Raw genomic sequence first — 13,080 nt, forward strand, 5'->3', positions numbered from 1 at the left:
TTCCCAAAATAAATAGTCTACTCCTAAGATCAAAGTCAGTCCTTTCAGGACAAAAACTGTTTATATCAAAGCTTTAACCATCAAGGTTAAAAAAAAAAACCCCAAAACACATTAGGTCTAGAATTTCCGCTAGACATTAATTTATATATGTATTTAGGTATGGAAAATTTGCACAAAAATGTTAAAAAGAGGTGGCTATTTCAGAGTAGTGGGATGAAGAGTGATTTTTCTTAATTTTCCTTTGGCCTATCTGCTTTTATCTATAATAAACATGTATTATTTGTAAAAACATGTTTTAAAGTTAGAAAAATGATGAGGCACACTGTTCGTGTTCCTTCAACCAGATCCTTAATAAAGATGCTAAATGCTGTGGGTGTGGGTACTGCCTCTTGCTGGCCTTGTGCCCCTAAGAGAATTCATCATGCTTTAGATTTCCCCAACCATCAACTTTGCAGCTAATTTCAGTCCATTATGATGTCCCAGCAAATGTGGATGGATTTTCAAAAAAGGCTAGCATCAGCAAACATTTATTCTAAAATCTGAGCAGGAAAGGGGCCATAGACGTGGAAGCAGTACTCTGCAGCAGTGCCCCAGTTTGCCTCCTTGCCTTCCTGCCATCCCCATCCTGGGAAAACCTGTAATAGTGGCCACCAAGCCCAAAGGAGAGGAACAACCCCAGAGAAGCCCAATTCCAGGCAGCTCCAAGGATAGGGACACTTGGGAAGCAAAGCAGAGGTGGCCAGCGCACCAGAAACAGAGAGGGCTTTGTCAGGAGTATCTGAGGGAGGCACAGTCCAGGGCTATGAAAGGGCTTGCAGGACATGAGCATCACAAACCAACACCAGCCTGGCCAACATGGTGAAACCCCGTCTTTACTAAATACAAAAATTAGCTGGGCTTGGTGGTGTGCACCTGTACACCTGTAATCCCAGCAAGTCGGGAGGCAGGAGAATCGCTTGAACCCAGGAAGTGGAGGTAGCAGTGAGCCAAGATCACACCACTGCACTCCAGCCTGGGTGACAGAGTGGGATTCCATCACCCCAAAAAAAATTTAAAAAAGGAAAAGGAAAAGAAAAGAAAAGGAAAAAAACCCAGCAGAGCCCAGGTGGCTTCCGTGTAGTTGGCGACTGGGGACTTCAGCAGTGAGATCTGAGGACGAGTCTGAAGGTGTTCAGATGCTCATGCTAGGTCCCCTCTCTTACCCCCTTTCCAGTGGTTCAGGAAGGTGCACCCCAGCCCTGTCACCCAGTGCTTCAGGATGCTTGATCCCTTGGGGTCTCACTTCTGCAAAGGGTAGCTGAGGGTAGCTTCCCAGACCAGTTCTGGTTTCCAGAGAGGTCTGGACAGAATAAGCCTGGCAGTTTCTCCTACTCTTCTTGGCTCTGTGTGAGGTGGGCAGAGCTCAACTGGGTGGGGTCCACACGGTACTGTGTCTGCCAGTTTCCTCACCATGGGCTCACCATACCATCCCACCTTGTCTTCGCCAAGCCTCGGGCCATTGCTGATCTTTCTCTCATCCTGTTTGTGTGCACTCGGTTTGGGGCTCAAAGGTAGGAGCTATTGTGGATCCTTGTTAATTCTCCTTGCACTAAATTCAGTCCCTCTGTTATCCCACACATTTTGTGTCCCATGCAAGAGGGACTGTGGTGTAGTGGTAGGAACAGATGAGCAATTCAGTAGTAGTTGACCCTAGAAGGGACGTAGGGCTATCTCCTTAGGGCAAGACCACGGCACAACCTGGGGTGTGGATTAATGTTCATCCCTAGTGGAGGGACTAGTAGAGTCCAGGGTTCTTGCCAACTGGGACAGGGGTGCAGGGCAAGGCTCCACCCTTGGTGGGGTCATGAACACTGGGCAGGACTCCAAAGCAGAGGCTCATCGTATAGACTGCTCAACTGGATGGTAATCACGGGAAAGGAGTTGTTTAGGAGGTGAGGCCCATCCAAGAGCTTGAGGATCTGACTTAGTATGGCAGGAGTCTCCCAAAATCTTTTTGCCTCAGATTGAGACATTAAGAGTGATTTCAATCTCTACATCATGGGTGGGAAAGGGGTTTCCAATATATTCTCAAGCCTACGAACCAGACAAAGCTGAGTCAATAATTGAGAATGTACTTGTGCCAGACAGTGTTCTAAGTGCTTCACACACATTAGCTCATGTAATCCCACCTCATGGGATACAGAATTCTATTATTCTCATTCAACAGATGAGAAAACAGGTTGCATAGATGGCAAAGAAGATAATTTCAAAGTGACTGCCCATGAATAGACAGCCCACCATGTTCCTAATGGTGCCCTCTACCCTCTCCTCCGTCTCTCTCTCCTTCCTCTCTCTTCGTGCTTCTCTTTTACTTCCTCAGACCTGGGATCAAATGATAATGGAATGGAGTCACCTGGGGTTGGCAGACACAGTTGGAGTCTCTAAACTTATCCTCTCTGCACTCACCATTCCCTTCCCAGCTAATGGTTTTCTTCTGCAAGCACCTGATCCCTCTGCCTGGTGGTCTTCTCTACTTGAAGCGTGCTCAACCAGAGGGTAGTACTGCCAGGGAGTTAGCACCCCTGAGAACAGCTCTCAACCAGGGAAAGAATAGAACATAAATACCCAGCTTCTTTGCCCTTGGGCATGACAAATGTGAGCATGTTCCACACAGTCTCCCAGAGGTTCCCTGTGGGCTGAGTCCCAGTTGCCCATATTGAAAACCTGCAACTGGCTTCCTTTCCTGCCCTGTATTTTACTCTGCACTCTCTTACCTGGAATCAGCTCTCCTATAAACTACTTGCACTCAAATCCTTGTCTCAGATCTGATACAGCCCCATCCGTCTGCTCTTCATTTGGCCTGCCCTTCATTTGGCCTGCCCATTAGGACTTCTTGGGTCACACCCATTATAGTTGTCCTCTTTGTTTCCAGGAGCGCTTTCTGGGGGTGAGAAAAGATGGAGGAGGCACAGTTTCTGGGGGAGGTGTCAGCTCAGTTCCTGAGTTGAAAGGAATGACAGAACATTATGCTGTCAGAGAGATCTGCTGCTTTGCTCCTCAAAAGACAGATGCAGAAGCATCCCCTTCCTCACTTGTCTCTTAGGAATATCAGTTCACATCTGATTGAGGTGGTCCGTGAAAGATGTGTGAAGATGAGGGTGCAAAAGGTTTGCTCGGCCATTCAGCAATTTGGGAATGGTGTGCCGTCTCTCTAATTTGACTGGGAGCTCAAAATGACAAGCCTAAAGGATGTAGAGTCCGGTCTTCCTCCTCTGATTTTAACAGGAACTGCAAAATACTAAAGAGGGAATTAGAATTGGATCAGGTTTGCTTAATTGCTCTGAGCTTTAGTTTTCTTGTCTTAAACATGGAAAGATCAACCCACTGAGAGCATTTTGTGGTATGAATGTATGGAAGTATCTGGCACACGGTGTGTGTGTTTGGTTGTTTGGGGGATGGCTGGACAAGGTTGTCAGTTTATGTTGGAAGTCACCATGGGAGTTCAGGGTCAGCTGGGGTTGGATGGGTTTGAGGAGTAGGAGAAGGGCCTGTGAAATTAAGACAAATGTTTTTTCAAAGCTCTGTGACTGCAGTTAGACTTCCCTATAGTTAGTGAATGGAAGAGTGTTTTAAAGTCACTCACAGATCCCTCATGCTTCAGGGTCATCCATGTTTCTTATGTCCCCCACAGAATCCCTGGTGGCCCACACATTCTGCTCAATGGCTATAGAGCTGGTCCCACTGCACCCTTTGGATTTAACTGATACTGGACCCATCATGACCTTGACCCAGCCATCAGGCTCCTCTGCTCATCCCTTCTGTCTGCTGGAGAAATGCCCATCTTGCTCTCAGTGCCAGGGAGAGGCTCTCTCAACTCTCAGCTTCTCAGGGTCCCCTTATGTTCAAACACTTCAAATGGACTTGAACTTGCACATCCAAATTGTCCCTTTTCTTTAGGAACTTGGGAAAATCCATGCAGGGCTGGGTTTCAGGGCAGTCTGTGTGGTGCTACACTAGAACCCAAAGTGCCCTATGACCCTCCTCTTCAAGTTTAACCAGAAACAGCTAAATTTGAAATGACTTCCTACTTAAATAAAAACTACACATCCATTTGGAAATATTTATTTCCAGGTCAAGTCAATATCTGGATCGTTGAACTCTTGTATAGATCAGTCTCAGTGAATAGAAATATTTGGTTTCAAGACACCCAGCTCTGTGCCTGGATTTCTGCCTTCTCACTTCTTACTGGGTTTGGCCAATGGGGAACACCAGCAGATGATCCCAGGAAGGAGGTGAGTGAGGGCGGGTACATCTTCCCCTGCTTCTCTGCTTGTGGGATCATTGTAAGCTGGCTGACACCCTTGATGGAAAACCAGAGCTCTTTCTGTCTCCAGATTTCTTGTTCCTAGTGTCCTGCACCACCTCCTGGGGCTTCCCTATGCCCTGCCCTCTCCGTTACGAATGGTGCCTCTATAAATGCTCCTCACTGACCCTAGGTGAGGATCTGACTTAGTGAGGCAGGAGTCTCCCAGAATCTTTATGCCTCAGGATTAAGACATTAAGAGTGATTCCAATCTCTATATCATGGGTGGGAAAGGGGCTTCCAAAATATTTTCAAGCACTGGAGGGCCCCTTCCTGCAACCCTCATTGGGCCACATGCCCAGGCAACCTCAATCAGGAAGAAAGCAGGAGCCTCTTGGGGCCATGTTTCCACCTCCCAGATTATATCTTAAGGAGGTAAGGTTTGCAAGTTGCTGAGCACGAGGCCCACAGTGAGTATTCATTGAATGTTTTCTATCATTTTTATTATCACTATGTATGGAATATGGTGATACTCCATCTCTACCAAAAAAATTAAATTAATCAGCCAGAAGTGGGTGGCATGGGCCTGTAGTTGAAGGTGCCACGTATTTTCTGCTGGGACCCTGACTGGTACACAGAGCCCAGGACCTTTGACTGATTGAGGATCTTAGTTACAGGACTCAGCCTTGAATCCCAGTGAGGATCCTCTTTCTTCCAAAAGATTCTCTGCAAAGAGGTCACACCCGCTGTGCCCCAGCGCCTGAGATGGAATGAAAATTGCATAGTTAATAAGGTTACATCTTTTTCATTCCATGACGGTTCAGGGCCTTCAAAAAAAATGGCATTGATTATTTTTCTCCTTATTCATATTTTCCTCTTTATAGATGTCAGTTTTCAGAAAAAGAAATGTCCTGAGCCCTAAAACCTGAAAATAAGGGTGCACTTTTTGGCATTTTCATAACGCTTAGAATGAATGGCTCTCTGTTAGTATTTTCAATTGATTTTATTTACTTTCCTGGATGTCTCTATATGAAAACGTCCCTTTTTCAAGATTTTTCTTTCTTTCTTCTTGTTCTTTTTTTTTTTTTTTTTAATATATCGGAATTGCTGTGAGCTATCCTAAGGGCCTGGAATCTGGCTGGAGGTTGCTTGTGAAATTGGTATTTTTCTTTTTAAAATGTAACTATTCTTTTTTTTTTGTCTCCCTCCCCCACACCAAATGGGTAACTTTTCTTTAAAAAAAAAAATCAATATGTTCATTGTGATACCTTCACTTGAGATTAGATCAGATTTTCTGTAATAAATATTAGCTTTTACCTCAGAATACCTCAGAATGATATTTGGAGGCCTCAGGGTACTTGGGTCCTGATGCACCTTGTCTGGGGGCCCTGGAAAATGCTGTTGCCTTCCTTGCTTTGTTGGTGGATGGTTACTTAGAGGAGAAGGTTCCAAGTCCTGTCTGTGGACTTTTGTTGGGCTGTGATGCAGCCTTGCCCGGCAGCGGTGTTTTTCCCTGATACGTTCCTGACTGCTGTGGGTTGGCTGATCCAGGAGGCTGATCCAGGCTCCAGGATTCACTGGGTGGGACAACCCTCATTGGCCCACACGCCCCCGCAGCCCCCATCAGGGAGAAGGCAGGAGCCTCTTGGGGCCATGTTTCCACCTCCCAGGTAAGGTTTGCAAGTTGCTGAGCACAAGTCCCACAGTGAGTACTCACTGAGTTTTTTCTATCATTATTATTATCACTATGTTTTGAATATAGATCCCCAAGGTGACACATTTATATCAGGAAAAAACCCCCCATGTAATATCACAAAATAAAATTCTACATTGTCATTTTTCTGCATTCAAAGAAAGTTTAAAGACCATCGTTTCTTGTTGGGGGATGGATATGTTCATCTAAGTTTACCAGCTGTTTGTTTTTGGAAAGGATTGTCCTTTATTCTGATGGTATGCCCTCCTGGTTTCTGCTATTAAAATGTCCTTTTTTTCGTGAAATAACAGCAATAGTAGGTTTTTAAAAAATATCCTAGAGCTGAATGTGGTGGCTCACACTTATAATCCCAGAACTTTGGGAGGCCGAGGTGGGAGGGTCGTATAAGCCTAGGAGTTTGAGACCAGCTTGGGCAACATGGGGAGACTCTGTCTCTACAAACAAACAAACAAATAAATAAATAAATTAGCTAGGTGTGGGTGGCATGGGCCTGTAGTCTCAGCTAGTTGGGAGGCTGAGGCAGGACGATCACTTTGAGCCCAGGAGTTTGAAGCTGCAGTGAGCTATGATCACGCCACAGCACCCCAGCCTGGGCAATGGAGGGAAGCCCTGTCCAAAAGAAAAAGAAATTTTTACAAAGTAAAAAAAAGTTCGTAAGTTTCCCTATATTTAAGCTCTGATTTGGAAGGTGAAGAGCTCTGGGCTTGTGTGGTTTTGCATGAAGGGTAATGATCAAGGAAAGGAGATGAGGTGGCACGGGCTGCTGTGGGCAGTAGCTGTTCTCAGTAGTGAATTTAAAAATCTCACAGAGCCTTGGCCCAAGCCTCTTGTGTCTTGGGCACTGGGGACATTCCAAAGGGTTGTAGAGCATACCTATTCACAATGTGGAGGAGAATGGAAGGCAACCAGCATTACCGTGTTCATTCACCCCACAAATATTTACTGGGCATCTACTATGTGCCAGCCTCTGTTCTAAGGCTATAGCAATGAACATAACAGAAAGAAGATTCTCTGTTCTCATGAAGCTCACATTATATTGGGCTTGGCAGGTTTTCAGTTTGATCCTCCAACAGCCCTGGTGAGGTACCTATGAAACCTCCATTCTCAGTGTGAGAAAACTGAAACAGAGAGGTTAAGTCACCACCAGAAGCTATAGTTTAGTGCCCCGGTCTGCCTCCAGAGTTTCGTTCTTCCCATGGAGCCGGGGCCCCCCTGATGGTCATGCATCTGTCATCTGAACACTGACAGATGTCATCTGAACATCTGTCCACACCCTAGTGGATGTGGACAGGTTGGCCTTAGGAGCTGAATTTGTCTATGCAATTTTCACTCCAGAGCTGTTGTATCAGCAGAAACCCCAGACTTTGATGAGAAGCCTGTACTCCATCCCTTAAACTGGTACTGAGTAGGAACAAAATGATGGAAAAGTTCTGGCTCTATCCACAGCTCTGCCACTGAGAGCTGGGTGACCTTGAGGCCTTCACTTACCCTCCTCATGTTTACTCTGGCCATAATATTACCCCCTGGCAGTGTTTTTGCAAATGTTCATAAAACAGCATATGTGAAAGCACTGAGCTCATTGCCTGGCAAATGTAGTTGTTCAATAAATGTTAGTTGAATTGGAATCTGAAAAATTAAGGCACAGGCAGTGAGCCTAATTCCTGAGACTGTAGACTTCATTTGGCTCATTGATTTGCCTTTAAGCAATTGGTTTTATATGCCAGGGCACACATCAGGATGGTGCAGGGAACCCAATTTAGCAAGCCCGTTTTATCTGATGTGGATGCGATCTGTGATTGAAATAAGGAACAATTCTACACAGGGCATCTGAATGCTTTATATATGGATGGCCCAGCACACACACACCTGTGGATTGTGTATATCTCAGTGTCAACCACATTGCACTTCCAGTATCAAGCAGGCCCCTCCTGCCTCTCCTCTAAGGCCAGCAGGAGGCTTGGGGAAACACAGAAGTTGTTGCAGAAAGCTAGAAGAGTCAAGCACCTCCTCATCTTTGCTGCCTCTGCCACACTTAGGATGACAGCCTTATCTTCTCAGTGACTGGGAAACTCAATACCTTCAAAGAGCAAGGAGTAGGATGGTTAGGACACTCTCTTGGTAATTTTTTCGGGTGTCCATGAGAATGATGGTGATGGCATCAGTGGAACTCCCAGTCAAGGCAGTGGACTTTATTGTCTTGATGCAAGAAACTGTGGTGCTGCTGCTGGTCAACCAGGAGGGGCTGAGGGGCCATTTATTTGGAAAGAAGGTAGTTCCCTCTTTCCAATGGGGAAGGAGAGAGAAAAGAGGTGCAACCATGCAGTCCTTCAAGCGGACTGGAAGGAGGAGTGTTTCTCATGCACACTTGCAGCACCTGGGAGCAGGCGCCAGAATCATGTTGCCAGGAGGAGGGGCCAAAGCTAGCAACAAGTGTCCAAAAAGAGCCATCAAGCAAGCTAGCTGGAGGTGGTGTCAGGAGCAGAGGTAAGAAGCTGAAATAAGGAAGAACAGGCAAGGTACCAGGGGCTCTGCTCAGTCCTAGCTCCTGCCTGCCCTGGACAGTAAGAAGAGCAAATGTCCAGCCACTAGCCTGGACATGGGTCAGAGTGGCCATGTTGGCCACGCAGGCTGGAGGTGGAGACCCCTGAACTCCTGGGCCTTCTGATGGTGATCAGGATTCATCCTGGAGGTGAGGCTACTCAGGTGGCTCTGGCCGAGGTGGCAGCAGGGGGGCAAAGGCAGGTCACCATGCCCATGGTAGACTGAGGGCCCTGGTGAAGACCTGGGCGACCTCAGGAAGCTCACGGGTCCTCTCTGGGCCTGGGCAGCACTCAGCATGCTCCAGCTCCTGGGGTGGGGGGTCCACCTCCGGAGATCTCTCACCTTCTAGTCACAGGCTGCCAACGCGGGAACGCAGATGACCTGATGTCTCTTGCCGGCTGGGGCCAGGCAGTATGTTCCGACAGACACCCACGTAGCTGACGGGCTCGGGAAGGTCTGCTGCAAGAGACTTGTAAGTGGGTAGCTGTTGGGAGACTTATCATTTGTCTACTGATTGGAGTCCTGACAAGTTAAGAATGTTCTCCTTTGGTCCCCTAGGGACTCAGCAGGAGGCCCCCTCCTTACTTAGCCTGAGCAAAGCAGAGGACTGAAGCAATTACCCAGATTATTCAGGCAAAAGTCCCCACAAAGTGGCCATTGAGATAGGGAAGATGCAAGTGGCACCTTCTTTTAAAATCCTACATTCTCTACTTCAGTTGCTTTAAAACAACAAAAACAACAACCAAAACCTATTGTGTTGAAGTGTCTTTAGATGTAGACTCAGCTGGGAACCCATTGTGCTCCCCCAGGATTCACATCGGCCCCAGCCTTCCCAGATCCTCCTGGGATGATTGCAGCATTGAGTTAAAATTGAACAGATTAGGAAATAGATTTCCATCTTTGTGCTACACAATAAACAATATTGGAAAGAACACATGAGAGGATTACTGGATAAAAAACCTAATCAATCCAATCAGAAGGAAAGGAGTCTTGGTTATGACACAGCACAGGGCGTCAGCAAACACCTGGAAGAGAGGAGTTGCTGAAACTGCTGAAGTCTCCTCTGGGAACCAGTGAGTCATCCATCCAGGACCAGAACTTCTTGTCAGTCCCTGCCCCTCCCTTTTCTGACCATTGGCAAATTCTGTTGACCTCTCCCCAATAGACTGAGTCCAAGCTGGCCCACATAGGACCTGTGTGAATTCCACCAGCCACAAGGCTTGCACCTGGACTGTGTCTTCCTGGTTCTGGAATGTAGCATGTGCTCATGTGCCCATGGAACTGCACCCTCCTCTGACCCTCCTCCTGTGTGCCCAGCTTACACAACTGGCCTCTGCCTTGAGTCTTGGTAGTACTGTTTGCATGGCCCAATGTGTTTATAGAATGGTGCCCAGCACAAGTAGTTTTTTTGGTGGGAGGTAATGAAGGGAGATGCATTATCAGGTGACTCTTCTTCACCCATGTCAAGCCCGAACATAGGGTTGATCATCACATTCCAACCAGGAAGCAGGGGCTCTGGGCTTCGAAATCCACCCTAAGCGTACAGGATCCTGGACTGCTGGCAGCATGGCTAGGCCTGGATATGTCTGCTTGTAGGGTTCTCACCCAGGCTGGGATAGGGCAGGATGAGCTCAGAGTCTATGTGGGTAGGACCTCCAGACAGGTAGTCATCTGAATCTAAAGATAACCATGAAGGTGGCAGGCAGGGGAGGGGACAGATAGCACACTCTGCCTACTGATCATACAAGCGTGACCCTGGGGATCACAATCAGGACTTCAGCCAGTGTCAGCAACTCCTCCCATCTCAGTGTCTGCCAACACTTACCTCATGTCATATCCTCAAGGCATGGAGGAGTCATCCCAGACTTCTTCCTGCTTAGAACAGACTGTGTTAGTTGAATTTTTCTCCAATCATCCTTTTGTTTCCTAATTCTGGAGGTGTCCATTTTCTAGTACAAAAATACAAATCCTCTTACTATGTGATCAAATTTAACTCAATATGACAATCACTAGCTTGATGCAAGGGCTGCATGTTTATAACTCATGAGGTCTCATAAGCAGTTGATTTGAAAGCAAGCTGTGTCTTCTGGGTTGAATGCTCCGCTTGTATGCATGCATGTAACTCCTGCGTGACCTTCCCACTGGTGTGTCCAGCAGAAGATACAAACATAGGGAGGATGCTGTGTCAACACAGTGACGAGAAGATGCTGTCCACATGCTAGAGACGTCGGAGAGCCACTGGACATTGGGCCGCCTGAACCCCTTCCCCTGGGCTTTCATCCTCTCCATCACAGATTCTGGTCTCCTGCCCCCTGCACTCATACCTGCTCTGGGCCCTGCAGTTTGGTGGCTCCTCCCATCTCTCTCTGTGTTTCAGAATTCAGCTTTTCTTTGTTCTCATTGTACATTCTTTTGGTTTTGATGTTCTATGGAATATCAGGGAAGAAACTCCATCATTTTCTTGCGTTCACTGCGAGATAAGAGCTGCTTGGACGCTTCCCAAAACAGAGCTGCCAGTGAACCTCATAGTTATCTCCGCATATGGCTTTTCTGGGCTGCTATAGAGGCAGAGAGAGCTCCAGCTCAGGAGTTTAATAAATCTGACTTTAAAGCCTGGCTACACCACTTTATTGCCTTGAGTACCTGCCACAGTATCCTGTGTGCTGTGGGTACTGAGAAATTTTGTGCCTAAACAGATGACCAACAGTTTTGCTATTAATTCTGGTGAGTCATGAGGCTAGGAAGGGTAGATCCTCAGTTTTCTTTACCGTATGTAACAGACATCTCTTGTTTTTGTCTATTCAACTTTCCTTTTCCCTTCTTGTACAGCCACATCTTCTGTTTCGATGATGAACACATAAATGAAATAAATTTAGTGGCTTGAAACACCATTTTATCCTTTATGATTCTGTGGATTTACTGGGCTAAGCTTGGTGGTTCTTCTACTCCTCCTGGTATCAGCTGGGCTGCAGTTATCTGTGGTTTGACTAGGCTGAATGTCCAAGGTGGTTCCTCATATGATAGTAGCTGGGACTGGCTGTCAGTTGGAAGTCAGCTGTGGCTACTGACCTGAGCACCTCAGTTCCTTTCCATATGGCCACTCTATGTGGCTTAGGCTTCTCACAGCGTGGTGGTTGGGTTGGAGGAGGGAGCATTCCAAGTGAGTGAAAGCAAGTTGCAGATTTTTTAAGTCCAGCTTTGGATAAAATAGCAACACATCTACTACATTCTACCAGCCAAAACAAGTCACAAACTAGCCCAGAATCAAGAGGGGGAGGAACATATTCCACCTCTCTATGCAAGGATGCCAAAAAAGTTTATGCTTTTTAGTCTACCATAACAAACTTCGGAAAACTGCCAGTCAGAGCGCTAGACCCCTGTTCACAGAGATGGGCAATTGGTCCACACCTAGACAATCAAAGTTCCCTGTCATGACTCTCTCCCCTACAAGCCCCATCTTGGCAGTTGGCCCACGGATAGGCACCATGACCAAAGTTGAGTCATCAAGACTCCCTCCTTGAGATCTAATATATGGGCAAAAGGAGAGACATCCTTCCCTCTTTATTTGGGGGCTAGGTGGCTGGGATGACATGAGCCTGAAGATGTCTGTAGCCAGAGAGCTCCTCTAAGCCACCTATCACAAAAGCTCATCTGCTTTATGAAACAGTCCTGCAAATGTTCAGAAAAGAGTGGGGAGACAGGAAGGGAGGGAGAGATGTTGAGAGAATGGTATGATAAGGAAGACAGCAACAATGATGATGACAATGTCATTGGTTGAGGCCTGGAGTCTGCAGAATTCCAGTTACAGCCAACAAATTATCTATTTTGCTAAAGCTAATTTTAATTAGTTCTTGTCACCAGTGATTGCAAAGGTTCTGGGATAGGAGGAGGTCATCCGTTAAAGTTTGGCTTCCCATCCAGAAGAAAGTGATGATAGTAGGACCTATTACAGGCCAGGTACTGTGCCAGGTGCATTATGTACTTTTCTTTTCCTTTTTTTTAGACAGAGTCTCACTCTGTTGCCCAGGCTGGATAAAGCGCAGTGGCGAGATCCTGGCTCACTGCAATCTTTGCCTCCCGGGTTCAAACAATTCCTGTGCCTCAGCCTTCTGAGTAGCTGGGATTACAGGCATGAGCCACTGTGCTCCACCATATACTTTGCTTTTTCTTCATTTATTGCTCACAGGAATCCTGAAGGGTCAGTATTATTGTGCCCACTTGACAGATAAGGAAACTGAAGCTCAGAGACTCAGATGTAGACTTAGCTGGGATCTCACTGTGCTCCCCCAGGATTCAGGCCCTACTCACATTGAACACAACCAGGAAATGGTGTAGCCCTGCTTCCAACTCTTTTGAACAACCAAACCCAGGAGCCATCCACTGCTCTGCACTGCCCCAGGGAGGGTATGTAGGTCAGGCAGGGAAGGCATGGTTAGAGTGAGGCTTGGGGTGACTTTCTGGGACAAGTGTGCCAACAATACAAGGCCACTGGGAGAAAAAAGGAAAGGAAATTCCGTATCTCCTCTAAATTCTCCTTCTTTGG

Source organism: Pan troglodytes, chromosome 1, assembly GCF_028858775.2.
Source record: "Pan troglodytes isolate AG18354 chromosome 1, NHGRI_mPanTro3-v2.0_pri, whole genome shotgun sequence".
Classification (NCBI taxonomy): domain Eukaryota; kingdom Metazoa; phylum Chordata; class Mammalia; order Primates; family Hominidae; genus Pan; species Pan troglodytes.